At 37.2% G+C, this 18074-nt stretch overlaps 1 long non-coding RNA gene and 1 other non-coding gene across 2 annotated transcripts in view; both read left to right on the top strand.

Annotated features, from left to right (window-relative positions):
- Positions 1–52: 52 nt before the first annotated feature.
- On the top strand, positions 53–136 carry TRNAL-UAA. The gene has a single exon. It is a non-coding gene; the product is annotated as a tRNA-Leu (tRNA).
- A 7356-nt stretch (positions 137–7492) lies between these two features.
- LOC121414109 overlaps positions 7493–18074 on the top strand; it is a 31337-nt gene continuing 20755 nt past the window's right edge. The window contains exon 1 of the long non-coding RNA XR_005969807.1: positions 7493–7509. This is a non-coding gene — a long non-coding RNA (uncharacterized LOC121414109). The remainder of the gene's footprint in view (positions 7510–18074) is intronic.

The following is an 18074-nucleotide window of genomic DNA, read 5'->3' as shown; positions in this document are numbered from 1 at the left end:
TTTGTTTGTATTAGTATTCATATAATGTATTGAGCCCCAGATGATGGCATCCAGTACGGTGGCCGAGTGGTTAAGGCGTTGGACTTAAGTTCCAATGGACGTTAAGTCCGCATGGGTTCGAACCCCATCCGTACTAGTATTTTTTTTTTTTGGTATACCAAGAAGTTTCCCATTAAACACATATCACTTTAGTAATTCACATTGATATTTGCACTGACAATTTGTTTAATTGAACTTAAAATTATACAAAGTTATATCAACTCGAACAATATATGGTTTTAAAAGTGAAATTTCAAATTACTTCACCATGGCACCTCGCACTGACACACATAATGTTTTCATCCCGGGATAGCTTTGAAGCGGCTGAAAGGGATTATTCTTCAAGATTCAAGTAGAGCCAACTGAACAACCAATATAACAGAGACCAAAGCTTGGTCGAGAGCTGGTTGGGCGAGCAAGGATCACTCTAAAAACGATGTTAACTAAACATTAAAGGTTGGAGGAGTGACAACCTTTTCCAAATGTTGCATTTACCAATGATGGTTCTACCCAACACTTAAAATGTTGGATTCAGCTTTATACAAGGTTGGATGCAGTGGCGTAACTACGGGGGGGGGGGGCATGGGGGCACGTGCCCCCCCCCAAAAAAAAAAGGAAACGGGGAAAAAGAGAAAAAGAGGGAGAAAGTGAAAGAAACGTAGTGGGAAGGAAGAAATTATTGTTAATTATGTTATATCATAATTATGTTATGTTATATAACATAACAATAACAAAAATATATAACTTTATGAAACATAAGTTGCTCAGGGCCTATGTCTTCATTGTTCCTTATACTAGCATTGCCTGTTTAACGAGATATAGAATCCTGTTGTACTAAAACCTCCCGTTTTCAAGTCGACATACATGCACCAAATATATTTCCTCGCACTCCGAATTATTATTGTTTTATGTAGTGACATATCCTTTTAAGGTCTTAATATAAAACATTTCCCGTCCGTGCTTACGTTCGCATTAGTGGATTAGTGAGATAAGTCTGCTCTTCGTGATTTCCTAAAATCAGTCCATAAATTTCCCTTTTTCTGATCTGAATATCAAAATTTCAGCTTGCGCTCGCATCATTTGGTTAGTGAAATACGCATGGTCTACGTGAATTCCTACACAAACAAGCCTTAGAATGCCCCTCTTCAGATGTGAATTTCCTAATTTTTCAGCTCGCGCTTCGCGCTCGCAATAATTGACGTATGAGATGCGTATGCTAATCATGACTACAATGACTACAAAAAGTATGTCTTTAGGTGTAAATCTTACAAAACCAGATTTGATTAGTGAGATGCGCATGTTAATCATGATTACAATGACTACAAGTGCTTTATGTTTTGGATGCATATAATTCTAAGAAAATCAGCAAGCGCTTGGCACTGGCATTATATGGTGAGATATGTATACTCTTAATAAATTCCTAAAATATAGTCCTTAAATGTCCGTTTGGGGTCAATATACACGAAAATTGCGGCTAGCGCTTCGCGCTCGCATTGTTTGTTTAGCGAGACAGGTACATATCATGATTACTAAAATTTGCTTATAATGTCCCTTTTTAGGTCTGAATATAAAAAATTTTCAGCTCGCGCTTCGCGCTCGCATTTGTGATCAGTGACATACATATTCGTTTAATGACACTGTCCTTAAAATGTCTCTATTAGGTCACCATACCTAGCAACTGAGCACGCTAAGCGCGCTCACTAGGTGACTCAAAATTTTTGCTGGTGCCCCCCCCCCCATGCCGTGACCCACGGTACGCCACTGGTTGAATGTAACATTTGGAAAAGGTTGTCACTCCTCCAACCTTTCAAATGTTGATTTAACATTCGAATTTTTAGAGTGATACAGAACGGGGGGGGGGCAAATGTTATTATCCGAGGGATATTTGCCTTCTATGTCCCCCACCCAAGCACTAGAAAAAAAAATACATGTAGCCAAGTGGGATCAAGGTGTGCTGATTTTGGAACAAGTTATTTGGAACATCTGCAGAAAAAAATAAGTCAATAGAGAGCATTTGCATAATTTATTCCAAGAATTCTTTAATAATAATAATAATATAGGATTGATTTTGTATAGCGCACGTATCCACCTTGCTAGGTGTTCAAGGCCCTCCTAATACCCGGCTAAGCTAGTCTACCGATTCTGGTACGCACAGCTTTTTGAGGAATTACATCCCTCTTCCGGTACCAATTTACCTCACCTGGGTCGAGTGCAGCACAGTGTGGATAAATTTCTTGCTGAGGAAAACACGCCATGGCTAGGATTCGAACCCACGACCCTCTGTTTGAAATGCGAGAGTCAGAACCACTCGACCACGACGCACCTTTAAGAAGGAAAATGTTAGATCAAAATTCAATTGGTCTCAAATCGACCCTGTCTTGTGAGGAACATATTTGTCAATTGCGCCCCCTTTAGTTTGATCCCGATGAAATTATGATCCATTATTTTTCAACAAGCATGCAGGTTATAGCTAAATTCCATTAACAAATTAGAGATTGGAATTCCTACTGATCACAGATCAACACTTGTCATTGACAGATTGGTTTGGGTTTGAATCTTGGAGACGTAAAAATAAATGAATGAACGAATGAATAAATAAATAAATGTATATATATATATATAAATAAATAAATAGATAAATAAATATATTAATTAAATAAATAATTAATAAATAAATATGTAAACAAGAATTAAATCAAATTAAAATCAAATAAAAAAGGGGAGAAACTTTCATCCAACTGTACTCTTTTTAACCGATCAATCTATTTTGATGTTCCTTCACCTACTAATTATTCTACTAATTATTCTAACGCAAATCTGTGACATATTAATATCGGACGATTTCATATTTCCCCGCTGCTTGCAAATTTCAGAAGTATCTGGAATGTTCACTCTTATTTTATATTTTCTTTGCGAAATTATTATGAAATCATACATTGCGATTTACATCATGACATTCATTCTTCTGCTAAACAAAAATATTGCTTTCGTGGAATAAATATGGGACAGATTATTTGCTCCAAACTCAAAGTAACTTCTCCTGAAGACTTTACAAAATAATCATGGTATATGCCTGATAAATTAGGCATAAAATTAGCATCATTTTCAACCATAAAATGCTCTAAAGGTCACTTTTCAATCTTAGGAATTTAAAATTAAATTTTTATTCCTTATCATTCTGAAATTTGAATGGTACTTTGGGCTTAAAACATTTGAATAAATAATGTAAAATTCACCCAGCAAACCGCCGCTGAAAATTATGTCAAAATTTGATAACAAAGTTATTGAATTTCAAAGTTGTGCATAACATTTTGCACGTGGTCATTATGAATTTGCGATAGGTTGGCTAATGATGTAGTGTCCCCACTTTCCTTATAATATTTTCAGACGTGTTTGTATGAGTCTTCCTTGCAACAAAATAAGTTGCAGCAATGATTAGTTCTACACTCTAAAGTTGGTAGCAACTGATATGGAAATCACTGATATTTACATTTCTGACATATATTCTAGTCAGAAATAACTCTGTTCTAGTAAAATATGATTAAAAATAGTCAAATATGGCTAGAATAACAGTTCCTGCACCCAGCTGACCCTATTAACTAGTCATATATAAGTTGTTTTTAGAGTGTATCTCACAAGTCACTCGTGTATCAAATTTGGTGGACGAAATTCAACTAAACAGAAACTCATATTTAACAATATAATATTTACAAATTAAAGAATAAGATTGCTTAGGACCAATCACTTTGAAGTGAACTGACTATCCTCCTCAATTGCATTATCGCTATTTCTAGAGTGACTTTTTTTTCAAATAGAAACTTCCGCTCTAAAAAGAGACTGGTAATTGCATTCTCAAAATATATAAATCACACCCCAAAAGACTGGTACCTCGACTCTTACTCCAAAAAGGCGTATACATGATCTGATAAAAGGACTTAATTTTCGGATATTATATCCGACAAGCCCCATTTTATCCGACAGTTACTCTCAGCCAATCAGAATCAAGGAAATATGACAGAGGCTGACAACTTGTCAGAGACAAAAGTGTCGATGAAACGGTTCCCAGGGAAGCAATGTTTCCACAGCTCCAAAATAAATTTCCCGAAATTGGATTCCAAATTTCCTGGAATTCATAAATATTTCCTGGAATTTTCAAGTTTGATTTTTAACGAAAATCGGGCAATAATACAACGAGTGTAAATTTGTTCCAGGTGGCAAAAATCAGGGAATTTAGCATTTTTTGGCCCCGCCCTCTTTAAAAATAGGAACAACATTACGAAATGCGAGCGCGGAGCGCGAGCGAAAAATTTTGAGCTACGTATGGAGGTTAAAATCATGTAAATATAACATGAATATTGATAGTTGCTATATTTAATTGTTGTTTCATTGTAATTTTCGGATTTCCCAGAATTTCCTGGAATTTTTTCATTTCCCGGAAATTACCTGGGAAACGTCTGGATTTCCCAGAATTCGGGTAATTTCCTTCAAAGTGGAAACACTGCAGGGAAGGTCCAATTCATCTCGTCGATCTGCATGGGTATGGATATAGAGCCAGCCAGTGGCGTACCTAGGATTTTCCACAGGGGGGGGGGGGCAAAATCGTCCGCCCCAAAAAAATTGACAAGCAAAAAAATGGGTTTTCAACTTCTCGTCAGGGGGGAGGGGCAGGGATAGGTCCCATGCATGGGTTGTAACTCGCGTGTCGGGGGGGGGGGGGCAGTCTGCCAACCCTGCCCCCCCCCGTACGCTAGTTGGGCCAGCTAGGGTCCTAAGGTCAGGTGGACGGCCGATTTGCAAACAAATTACGCGGCCCCCACCCCTAAAAATATAGGTCGTCATCAGTGGCGTAGCTACGGGGGGGCCTGGGGGGGCACGTGCCCCCCTGAGATTTGGTGTGCCCCCCCTGGTGCCCCCCCCAGAAAAAAATTGGCAGAGCAAAAAAAAAAGAAAAGAAAAAAGGGAGAAAGAAGAAAGAAAAAGGAAAAGAAGAAGAAATACAGAAGAAAAAAAGAAGAGGAAAATAAGAGGAGGAAGACGAGTGAATGAAATAATGTGAGGGGATGACTTGCAATTAAAAAAAATCTTTTCATGTTACAATATAAAATTTTTGCTGGCGCTTCGCGCCATAATTGCCTGTTCAATGGGATTCATATCTTGCTCAATAGGCTGATGTGGAGCAAGTTTTGAAGTCAATATGCAAAACATATTTTAGCTCGGACATCGAGCTTTCATTATTTTTTTTTCATTTACAAATTTAAGTGCTCTGTAAAATGTCCGTTTTATGGTCTACATATCAGCATTTTAAGCTCACGCTGCGTGGTCACATTGTTTGATTTGCCAAGTTCATATTGTCTACGTGTATTCCATAATGTTCCATTAAACAAATAATTAAAAACATGCGCGATGGCGTGCATGTTCTTTATTTAAAATGTATTTAAATTATCCAGTTTTACATCAGAATATTTATTGTCTGCTCACGCTTCACGATCGCATTATTAATGATACCCAATTGACTATATCCTATTTATGACTTACAAAATACGAATAGAGTGTCCCGCTTTTAGGTCTAAAATCTCAATTTTCTTCCTCTCGCGCTTCGCGCTCGCATCAATTGTTTAGTTACATACCTATCCCATTAATATACAAAAAGTGCTTAGAATGACCATTTTTTTTTAGGTCGGAATGCAAAAAAATTTGCTCGCGCTTCGCGCTCGCATTATTGTAATATATACCGTCTTCGTGGGTATCTGTAAGCAGTCCTTAACAGGTCCCTCTTCGATAATGCTAGAACAGTTGATAAAAATTTCTGTTCGCGCTTGGGGGTACATACGAATCTTGTTCAGGATCACACATAACATTGCCCAGAAAATTAAATTTCAGGAAAAAATACATTTAAGTAAAAAAAAATCGCTCGCGCTCGCACTTTTTATAAGGCTAATGAGATTATTTTATGTTTATGTTGTTTTATAAGAATAAAACTAACAAGTGACTGATATAGGTGAAGATAATTTTGGGCCCCGTCCCCTATTGGCGAAAGTCGGATCCGCCCTCGTGGACACATAAACACACACACACACCGGAAAAATGTCCGGTGCCCCCCCCTGAAAAAGCAAGGACCCCCCAGTGCCCCCCCGGGAAAAAAATCCTAGCTACGCCACTGGTCGTCATATAAATCGCGCCTGCTATATGGTACTCATGCTTCTTCTCAATGCGCGACAAAATTAACTATTTTTGGCACAGCTCAGCTTCTCTACTTCTCTTTGTTTGGTTTCGCTGGCAACCAGTGAAGAAATATCTATTTTTTGCCACTGCTTTTGGAGTTTTTTTTCCTTTGATGTAATAATAGCTTTTTCATAAATTATTTTAGTTATATTCCTTTCTTTCTCCTTAATTTTTATATTTTATTCTATTAAATTTTCTTTTTTTTCTTTACTTTTCGTTGATGTTTTTTTCTTTTGTTTGTTTTCTTTTCCTTTATTGTCGTTTTTTCTTCCTTTTCTTTTCTTTGGCAGCTCCTTCTTTCTCTTCTTTTCTTTTTTTTCATTTCCTTTCTTTTTTTTCTTCTTTTTTTAAAATTTCCTTTTCCTTATCCTCTTCTTTTTTTTCTCACTTTTCTTTCGATGTTAGGAATTCTTTTCTGTCACTTTCGGTTGCAATGCTATACAGCAGAGAAAGCAAAAGTGAACTCGAGGTGTAAAAGGAGTGGAAAGTGCAGGATATAATTTTGTATAAATACATTAGTACATGAATAACTAAAGAAATAAAAATAAGGAAAATTAAGAATATGAAGAAAATCGTGCATTGTTAGTATGATATTTTTAAGTATAGAATGGGGTCAAATTTCATTAGTACCTGAATGGAAGCATAATTCGTCTGTTTAGAACATCTCGCATCTGGTGAAAAATAGAGGAAATACCCCGGGAAATACATGTAGAAAAATAAAGGTCCTACCAATTAAAATATTCGTTTCCTTGGCTTACGATATGCACACATAAGAAAAAATTTGTGTAAATCGCACTTGGTAAAATTTTCGTCTTCTTAATTCTAGTTTGGTTTGGCTGGCAATCAGTCTTTTGCCACTGCCTCTTTTTTGGAGATTTTTTTCTCGCGCTGTCTATTTTAGTCTAACCTTTTCTTAAACGCAAATAGCTCTATATTTGATAAAAAAAATTCGTATGAAAGTACCTAAATTACAATGAAAGTACCTAAAAGTGACTGAAATATTAACTTACGTCTTTACAATTTTCAAAGTATTCCATTTATTTCATGAATTTATTGTTTTGTTCTTCAAATAGATATATTTATCCTCGATTAACGAGTAAAATAAAAAGTATGACCTTGTAAAAGGCTATGTCCAGGAAATGATCGTGTAAACAATCGTCAATGAAAAATCTATTTTTTAAAGCATATTTCGAGCTCTGGCAATTTGCAACAACAATAATAATGCCATGTTATTTTGACATCGAAAACGTAAGTTATGCTCAAGTTTTCATGTTAGCTTGCATTTGTTCGCTTGTAATTGACTGGAGAAAAGAAGAAAGAGAGGAAGATGTTTTTGCGCGAAGGACTTTTGGTCCTGTGCCTTGGCTGTGCATGTGCCTGGAATGGATCCGATACCCGAGTACCGCCTATACCGTCGGGTGGCCAAGTAGGGGTGCATGAATCGCTACAGCCAGTATTATGAGTATAGGAAACGTGCACACAGGTTAATACAGCCTACACTACAGGTGGGCCGCGCCGGTTGTGAATTTTTGTCATGGATGGAAGTAAACTATGTAAAAAACTGTGTAATTCCCCAATTTGATGGGCGATAAGGTGTACGGTACAGTAATAAATAGAAAATAGTCATAATATCAGCTCACTGACTAGACTGGTTACTGGGGATTTATCATTTATTCAACAATTTCCGAGATAGCCTAGGCCCAACTTATTATGTCTTAAGTTGAGCAAACACAGTTCAGCGGAACAATAAAATACAGAGACTGAAGCTTTTGGTCTCCTCACTGGCAGTGGCATGACTGGCAGATCCAGGGGGGGGGGGCACAGCTGGCCCCACTCATTCAATGAACAAGGTTATGATATAACCTTGTTCTCAGTTATATCTCCATGTGTGGCAAAATAAGGGTGGTAATGTTTGGCTAATTTTCTCTATTTCTTTGGGGCAAATGCTTGATTTTTTTACACTGACAATTTTGATTCCTTAAATTATGTTTTTCTTAATTAAAAATAGAGATCAAAAAATGAAAATATTCTTGCCATATTACTTTTCAACAGTAGAGGGCGTACACAAAAATATGCCCAAAATTCAAGTTTTTGAGTGCTCTGATGAATACAAAATTATTCCCAAGTTACTAATGAAAAATAACTTGCAACTCAACTGTATGGAAATTAGTAGTTTTGGTCACAAAAGTGATATTTAAATGATTTTTTAAAGTATGTGCTCTGTACAACATTGGCATGCCATAGTCCTACCTGTAGATTCCCCACAGGCAGGGTGGTAGCAGTGAACAAGTGGCTGGCCCGTGCCCCCCTTTTGAGAAGCAAAATAAATTTTTTTAATGTAAAAATGCCATTAAAACAAAGTGCGCCAACCATGAAGGTGCAGACTTTTTTTGCTTGTCAAATTTTCACTATCACTTTCACTGACGTCAAGCTCAAGACAGTTTTGATAAAGACAAAATATTTGTGAAAATCAACCACAAAAGATAGCAGCTTTATTTTTTGGGAGGCGCGATAGACCAGTTGGTAGAGCGAGGGTTTTGGATTCAGGTAACCCGGGTTCGATTCCCAATTGGTGCGCTAGTGCCCTTTGGTAAGGCATTTATCCTCATTACCAGGTCCCTCGGAGAGGACCTTAAGCCGTTGGTCCCCTGGTTGCTTGCTCACAGGCATTGCTGCTTTCTTAGCAGTCAGGTAAAAAACCTAGGTATAACTTGTAATATCACCTGCAATTTTTTTCCGGAAAAAAAAAATCTAGAGTTTGTGCAATGAATTCACAATGGCATCGGTTTATTTAGTCAGAAAAATAAATACCCAATATTCTTGGAGAGTAGACTTGTCGTAATATCGGTTTAACTGGGCGTTGTGGCGTGCGCCAGTAATCCAAGCTGTGGGGAAGTTACAAATTGATGCAGAGGTTCGAGGTTCGAGCCCTGGTCACGTCTTTCGGATGGTGACGTTAAAGGTCGGTCCCAGACGAAAATATTCATATCTGATTGATACACGTCTGACAAATCTCAAATACACACAATAACTGTTATGAAACCCATGGCTTTCAACAATTCCTGCTAGCTCGTTCTGCAGCGAGAGGTTCAATCCAAGTTCCAACCAGAAGTAAGAAGGAAAAAAAAAGAGAATGAAAGAAGGAGCCTGTTTTGAAGAAGTATTGTTAAATTAGTGGAGGGGACATAAGGAAGTCTTTCCCTGTTATGATGTTGAGGATATGAAATGAAAAGGATACATAATTTGTGAGGTATTAAAATCTTTCTTTTTAGATGGAGATAGGCCAAGGATTGATTGGGTTGGACATTTACATGTAAGGTAATCATACATCTTTGTACATGTATCTTCCTGGTATCTGGTCAAGAAATTTGTAAGAGACTTTCATCCAATACATGAAAAGTGCTCAAAGAACCTATAAGGAATACTCCACACTGCTCATTGCTGATGAGCTTTTGTGCATTCCTCCCCTAGCAATAATTCATGATGTGTTATATTGTTTTGTTTTGTATGAGTTAGATGTACTTCAAGTTTAAACCCGACAGAGCATCTTGACCGATCAATTGGATTCTTTTCTAGCACCGGTACTTAGTATCATCTGTGTTAAGATTTCAATAGGAAAATCAATTACAAAAGTAGTATCAAGGCTGGGGTCATACTGGGGAGCATTTCATCAACATTTTTGTCCGACAAGTTGTCAGATCTGACATCTTTCCTTGATTTTGATTGGCTGAGAGGCAGTGTTACTATGGTAACTGTCGGATAAAACAGGACTTGTCGGATAAAACGTCTGACAAGTCCTTTCATGAAACGCTACCCTGATCTGAAGGTGAACTTGTCCATCCTGGTTTTGACCCGATATTCATACATGTATGGCTGATCATCTACATAGTGTCACATCTAATGGGTTTGTATCCATTCGGTCTGCTGCAGTCTATGGCTAAGCCCACCTGGACCCGGTTGCATAAAATTTACCATTATGGTATCTTTGTTTTTTAATGGTAAGTGGCAACTTTGATGGAATCCTTTATTTTGATTGGTAATGAGCATCGTTACCATGGGAGTTACCATTGGATGGCAAAGTTACTATAAACTTTTATGCAACAGGGCCTACATGTAGGTCTAGTAAAGTATCAGTTTGAGCAACTCCAACCATCACTTGGTTTTATTGTCATTTATTTTCTAATAGAAATATGGTTTTACATATCACGCAATCATCACTGCCATTCTCGACCCAGGTGGGACATGAAAGTCATTGCCCATCTTGTCCACTACCATGTTCGCCCCTATGGCGACTGACTGGAATACTCCCCAGGGAGTGGAGGATGTGCATGACCGATTGAATCCGATGACCTGGGTAATAACGTTCCGATGTAGTTGGCACTATATAAAAACGGAATTTGGGCGGTATGTATGTATAGCAAACAATAAAATTAGACAATATTGGATTTGTGAGTAAGAGACAAAATGAGTAGTTGACATATTAGATTAGACCATGTGGGAAGAGAATTAGGGGAATGTGGACCAAGCCGGGGGGGGGGGGGGGGGCCACTTACATTGACGAGTGGATACCATGTGCGACCAAAAAACACGTAAAAAGGATGTCTTTCACGATAGGGCACGTTACGTACGAACGTGATAAGGGTGTCAAAAACACAAAAATAGTGAAAAAAGGTATCTATTTCGCTAGGAAAATTACATGTTTAGAGTCAAATTTGCGAGGATGATGAAAAAAAAACTAAAATGTTTTATATAGGATGTCCTTTTTGCCCCGACACTACGTGTTTAGAGTTCGATTTGCACAAAGTGTAGAAGGTGGGGTCCAAATGAGGTAAAGCCGACGACCGAAGGACCCGTAACAATAAAATATTCCTGTACTTGTTTAGGGAATCATTTCAGGGAATATTTGCTATGAGTATCGTTTTGTTTCCAATACTTGTAAGGGTAGGGCTTCACACGCCAATACTTGTTAAGGGGTGCATTTCAGAATATGGAAATTACGTGTTTAGGGTGCTTTTCGAGACCCCATGGTCTCGCATGGTATCCACTCCTCAATGGAAGTGCCCCCCCCCCCCCCCGGGGACCAAGTTGCAATTATATTCCAATTTATTTGTCTGCTACTTTATTTTACAAAACTATGTTCTAATGTCAAGATGGTCAAATGTCACACATAGAGTACATTTGTGTTGTCATTGCTTCTCTCATTCTATATGAGTGCTTATTTCTTTGAACAGTGATAAAAATAAAAACAGCACTCACTGAATTCTTTCTTGGTTTCATCATCATTTCACTTTGAAGATGTTTGTAACATTGACCCTGTGTTGCTTTTCATTATTAGACTACCTGTTTATTTCTTGATTTGAATAATATTCATTGGTCTGTGGTTATGCACACATTTAGGAATTATTTTTGTTTGTGGTTTCAAGACCTGATGGTTTATGATTTGTTTTTCTTTGATAATCTTTGGCACTCAAGAACATATAGCTTTCTTTGGTTATCTTCTCAATAGTTATCATGATTCAGTATTATTATCCTACATGTACACTGTATGCACAGAAAATGGAGTGGATTGTCCTATTTTTCAAGGTTCAGCAAAAGTGACTTTTCCATTATTCTGTATATCTGTTCCAGGGCCCTGTCTTATGATTGACCCAATCAGCCACAACTGTGGAAAGCCAGCAACGTCAGTGTCTAATTCTAGATACGATATTCATACATTCATAATTTTCTTAAATATTCAGCATGCTTCTCTTTGTTTACAAATGACATTGTAAAAATTTCCTGAAGAAAAAATTATGACACTGATGAATTTCTATAGACTTGAGGTTTATTGGATCAATCCTATCTCTTAGAAGGGGCCAAGTTCTCTATTGTACTGTACTCTGTACATGTATTGATTGAGCTTTAGTATGACTTGATTAATTTTACATTCATAGAAAAGATTTTCTCTCATTGATAAAAATTCAAACTATTTCCAACCTCCTTTTCAGCATTTTCCTTGAATATCTGGAGAGTTCATTTTTTGTAACAACATATTTTTGTCAATATAATACTACTAATAATAATATAGGGTATTTATATTGCACACATATCCACCTTGTTAGGTGCTCAAGGCGCTCTTATATTACCCGGCTAAGCTAGGCGTTCATAGCGCACACAGCTTCTTAAGGAATTACTTCCTACCAGTACCCATTTACCTCACCTGGGTTGAGTGCAGCACATTGTGGATCAGTTTCTTGCTGAAGGAATTTATGCCATGGCTTGGATTCAAACCCACAACCCTCTATTTCAAAGTCTGGAGACTACTCCATTGGGCAACAACGCTCCATAATATAATGATACATGACATGACATGTATTCACAGCAACTACATGTATTTCAAATCACAATTCTCTCTTTTATTCTCTTTTAGAAATAGTACCCTTTGATTTCCTTTCTGATAATGTACACATGTTTGTTTAAGTCAAGATTGTAAACACTCTTTCTGTCTGAATAATTATCAGAGGCACTGAGTACAAAATATGAGCCAACAAGGGTACATGTGAATCACCCAATGAACTCGTACATAAAAAGCATGATAAATGATATCATTTCATGGTTTAATTTTGCATGTAGGTATGAGTAATAATCAAACATGACATCTAGAGGATATGGAATGTATAATTGATGCAATTATGCAAATTTATGAACTACCCAGTATCCACTGTATTCAAGCCATTATCATATCACATATTTGTACATTATGATTTATATGGAAACATGTCATTTCTAATAACCAGCATGCTACGAGTATGTAAAAATGTCGACTGACAGAGTATTTTCCATATGAAGTAATTTTTTTCAATTTGCATTCATAATGAGGACGTCTGGTCTGTTACAATTACTTTTGGATTGGCTGTACGGTATTACGCTTCTGTCCCTTTCTGTCATGTTCGATGTCATTGCCACTATTTAATCTGAGAATGATTAATAAAAATTACATGTACATGTACATGATTTCTCTTGGGCATGATCTACATGTACATGTAAAGGCGACCGCACACCTTACGATTGGTCTGCGACTCAATTTTGGAATAAAACGTAGAATTTGATGCTAATATTGAGACTTGTAATATCTTATTGTGCAATGTTCGAGATCATCGTCCGATTTTTAAGACCTATGTTCAAATCTGTGACTATGCTATCCTCCTCAGAATAAAAGCAAATTTAATAATCAGTCATAATGACGTCATAGCTGTCGTATGATTGGTTATGATTTGAAATTAATTTGGCCTTTACTCCAAAATAAAGGCTTGCAATCTTTCAAAATGGTCACGGTTATATTAGTATTCTTTTAATTAATATTAGTTAAATGACATGTTCCATTCACATTTTCAGGAAATGAGCAAAATACGATTTGTTCGAAGATTGGATCGCGAACAGTCGCAAGATGTGCGGTGGCCTTAAGTCACTGATGTTTTTACTTGATAGTAGTTCAGGGACAAAGTCAATTTCATTGCTACACAGAGAAAAGATTTGGTAATGAAATGTCATAAAACTCATTATCATCATAAAGATGGTTGATTAATTTTGTATATCTATATATATTCCATTCAGTTGATTGAATTGAATCAAATCAAATCAAATGTGCGCAAATTTAAAGCTAATTATTAAAAAGTGTTTTTTTTCGTAATATATTTTTAATTTTGTTTCAATTATTTTTAGTGTCTTGAGCATCCCATTCCATGGTTGGTGTGCTTGCCTGCTAGAAATGTTAGTCTGTAATATTTTTGTTTGTCAATTATACCTCAATCACATTTGCTCTATGGCGGCCTTACGCCAAGTGAAAAACAGCCCTTTTAACATTTTTTTAACCAGCTACATGTACATGCAGGTGGTTTGAATGAAAATGAATAAAATAGCTTTTTTGACTCGTCGTATGGACGCCTGTGACTGTCATAGCACGAGGGATCCGTCACCAAAATATATTTCTTAATATTAATTTACATGTAAAGAAAAACTACTGACAAGGTGTAATGTACCTTGTCATCGTAGGATGTTGCAGTCTGTACTGTAGTCAAAATAATTATCCAAAAGATATGGCTTGTGACTCATTAACTTGCCAGACTATAATTTGAATTATGTATTTTAAATAGTAAGATTAAAAGATGCCATTATATTTGTGACTCATTGCATTGTCGAATTCCCCAAAGAGATTCCCGAACCTGTTTAAAAACAAAACAGAGCTTATAATGCAGGAATCTAGTTTTCCGTGCAGGCTGGATTATCCCCATCTCTAACGAGATAAAGCCCCCAAATCTGATTAAACAGAACCACAAAATTTGATCAGGATTCCATGTCCGTCTGCCTATTGGCATACATGTACAGTGTGCACTATTGCTATTGTAGCCTAGAAATTATCACGCCTGCAAATGAGGAGCAGTATTTGTAACTGGCTTACTTTAAACATTTCTGGATAATGCCCGACATATGCCCAGCTATACACTGAGTCATGGCTTAGCGCCTTTTTGAGCAATTTCTCCTAATCAATTGAGGGGCATTGGAGCGTATATCATCTGACCGCTTCTTCTTTGGAAGTAAGGACTGTTTATGTTGTCTCTGCTGGGAGATGGTACCAAGATGGGATGTTGAGCTCCAGATGGCGATGTCTGGAAAGGATGACAAATTCAAAGTGGATTCAATTTGAGTATTCGTGGAGATTTTTTTAAAAGTGAGCAATAACTTTTGTTTGTTTTTTTACAGTACATGTATGTGCTGTATTTTTGAAGGATGGAATGTGGATGTGGCCTTATGACATGGAATATTCAATGATTCTATTTGTGTGTGTTGTTGTTTGAAGGAGAGGGGGAGGAGGTTAATATTGCTGCTAGTAGAACACATTACTATTTTGAAGCAATGAGAGAGAGAGAGAGAGAGAGTAAGAAGGGGGAGGGGGTGGGAGAGCCACATGGAGTGTATATAATAACTACATGTAATTAAGTCTGCAGAAGATTACTCAGAATGAAAGTAAATTCAAAATACATCCAGTCAGATAATACAGGGCAAATTCATAATGATATTTTGAAAATTCTTGTGAAGCGATATACTTTTTAAAATGATATTCCAGGCTATAGTTCATATTTTGGCCAAGTTTTATACTGAATGCTATTAAAAATGCAAGCTTATGGGAATCCTTTGTAAAGTTTTATTTCTTCCCTTTGATGAGATCGGCCTCCCTGTGCTCTTTAAGTCATGTAGTCCCAGACATATGTTTCCAAGTTTGATGAAGTTTCTTCTAGTTATGTACTCACTGTCTCTTCAATTCAAATTGATGACATCAATAACAGTCTGTTAACATTCATCATCTGGGAATCCAAACGCCAAAAGCAATGGACATCAAAAAGGCAATAATTAACCAAGCTTGTTAAGAGCCTGCAGGAGGGCTGGTTTGGGGGGTCCGGAGATTTATACTTCTTGTCAGGATAAGTGGAGGAATTCGTGGCCCAGTGATTCACCCTTCCGTCCATGTTGTATCAGGCAAATGCTTAGCAAACACTGGAGCTCATCATGGCCGACATGCAGATTACTTTGATGATTACTCTTTAATTGCAAACAGAATTGGGACATTGCATTCTTCAAGTGCAGAGTACACACATTGGCTATTTGTACGCATGTAGTTTCATCAGGGATGACATTAACTTTCCAAGAAAGTAAACTGTGATTGATGGCACCAATCTAAAGTTCAAAAAGTTTTACCTGAATAAAGTATTTTTCTTCAGAATTTCTTAAGTTTTTTTGTATTATTTGTTGTGAATTTGACCAATCTGGTTTCTTTGGAGTCTATTAGAAATGTGCTTTTAGGACATTGGAACCAGATAACCCTCACTTCTTTAATATACAATAATGGTTATATTTTGATCTTGTTAAACTGTTACTAATGATAACAGAAATCGTCTCAAATATGTAATGCATATTTTAACAGTCACAGTGGTTTGAAAAAAATGAGATAATCTCATTGAAATTATTTGTTATTTATACATGTAGTTGTCAGAAAGCAAAAAAAAGTTTGCGTTTGATTGGTGTTGTACATACACATACATGTACTCCTTTTGAGTTTTGATTTGATCAAATATCTCCCAATACTTGACAAGTTCTTGTCTGGTGAATACACAGTCGTATCTCTTAAAAAGTAAGTCTCATCTCTCCCAATTCATATTCCGTTGGGCAATTTGAGAGCCTTTGGCTTTTGGTGATCTATCGCTTTCATTACCTAGGCATAGCTGGGTGAATTATTAACCCAGAGTGTGAAACTGCCCTCTTTTAGTGGGTGATTCTAACCCCATGAAACCAGACGTGATCATGTACTGTGAAGAACAAGTGTCATGGTTGAAGGGGCAATCCGTCTTTTGGGAGGATGAGGGAATTGTGGTCGTTTTTCATATTCATTCCAGTCCCATCTATGCATGTTTGTGTATGCATTGTAAAGTATTTGAGTTCAGGCAGCATTGCATGAAGTACATGAACCCAAGACTGATGCAGAGAGCAATGCATGGAGCACCAGCATGGGAGCAGGGGGGGGGGGGGGGGGGGGGGGGAGGCACAGCCGGCCCGTGCCCCCCCATTTTTAGAAGCACAAATATAAATATGCTGCTCTATCACAAGTGTGCCCCCCACCCCGTTTGTAAGCAAGGACCCTTTTTTTTGCTGGTCAAATTTTCCTCAGGAAAATCCTGGATCTGCCCTTGACAGGACATGAGTTCCACTTTCAGGGAGCACATTAAAGACAAAGGGAAAATTAAATGCTCTAAATATATAGAATTATGAAGTAATGAACAAGGAAAAGGGGAAGATGCTACCTCTTCTGAAAAGGGTTGGTAGTCGATGGTTGAAGGGAGGGTTAGAATGTTTGCCCCTTGGTCCTTTTATGGAGGTTTCACTTCGTTCTGTTATCTCTGTGAACTCCAGATTTCCAATAAACATAAATTTTGTATACTTGCAATACATCATTGTATACATTAGTGGCTACCCTATTTCCCACTGTCCATGAAATTAATGGGACTTTAACAGAAAACGGATGACACACATAATTAAAATTGAATAATTAACAAGTTATCCCCTTCAAGTGAGAGGGCACATTATAATGTGCTGGGTTCTGCCAAGCGTTAACAAAAATGGGGCTGATTTTTTTTTTTGCTTAGGAAAATAATGAGAAGAGAGGAAAAATGGGGGGGGGGGGGAGAGAGAGAGAGAGCAAGCAAAGAAGAAAATGATGCATTAATAAAGCTAGATTTAGCACAGAGAGCAGGCATGGAAGAGAAAGAGACACGGAGGGGGAGAGATACATGGTAAGAGAGACCGAGAGCAGGTCGGTTGTGAAAGGGAATTTTTGGATGCCTCTAGGGTAATCATCTAAAGCAAAATGGGATCAGAATAGCAGAAAGTGTGAAAGCCTTGCCCCAAGACATAATTGTGTTTGCTCAAGGAAGCTTGAGATAAGCCTGGATTAACTATATTAGAAAATAATTTAGGCCAGTTTATGCCGTTTTCAGGACTTTGCTATCTTAGGTAGATAGTGAACTATATGTTTACATGTACATGTATAGTATGAGACTGATATAACGCAGACTTTGGGGGATTAATTTTGAAGCCTAATTCCTTGCACTGGATAAGGGTGATTGACTGTTTGGTAAAATCACCACCTTTTTAATTAGAATGCAAGTGTTTGAAAATGGTTCTGAGATTAAAAAATCAGAATAGGGGAGACAAAGAAAATTCACTGAAAATGAGGGAGAGAGAGAGAAAGGAAGGGGGACAGTATTACAGTATAGTAAAGGAGA

This window comes from Lytechinus variegatus, chromosome 4, assembly GCF_018143015.1.
Source record: "Lytechinus variegatus isolate NC3 chromosome 4, Lvar_3.0, whole genome shotgun sequence".
Classification (NCBI taxonomy): Eukaryota; Metazoa; Echinodermata; class Echinoidea; order Temnopleuroida; family Toxopneustidae; genus Lytechinus; species Lytechinus variegatus.
The sequence above is the reverse complement of the archived record's forward strand: the minus strand, read 5'-3'. Positions and strand labels throughout refer to the sequence as shown.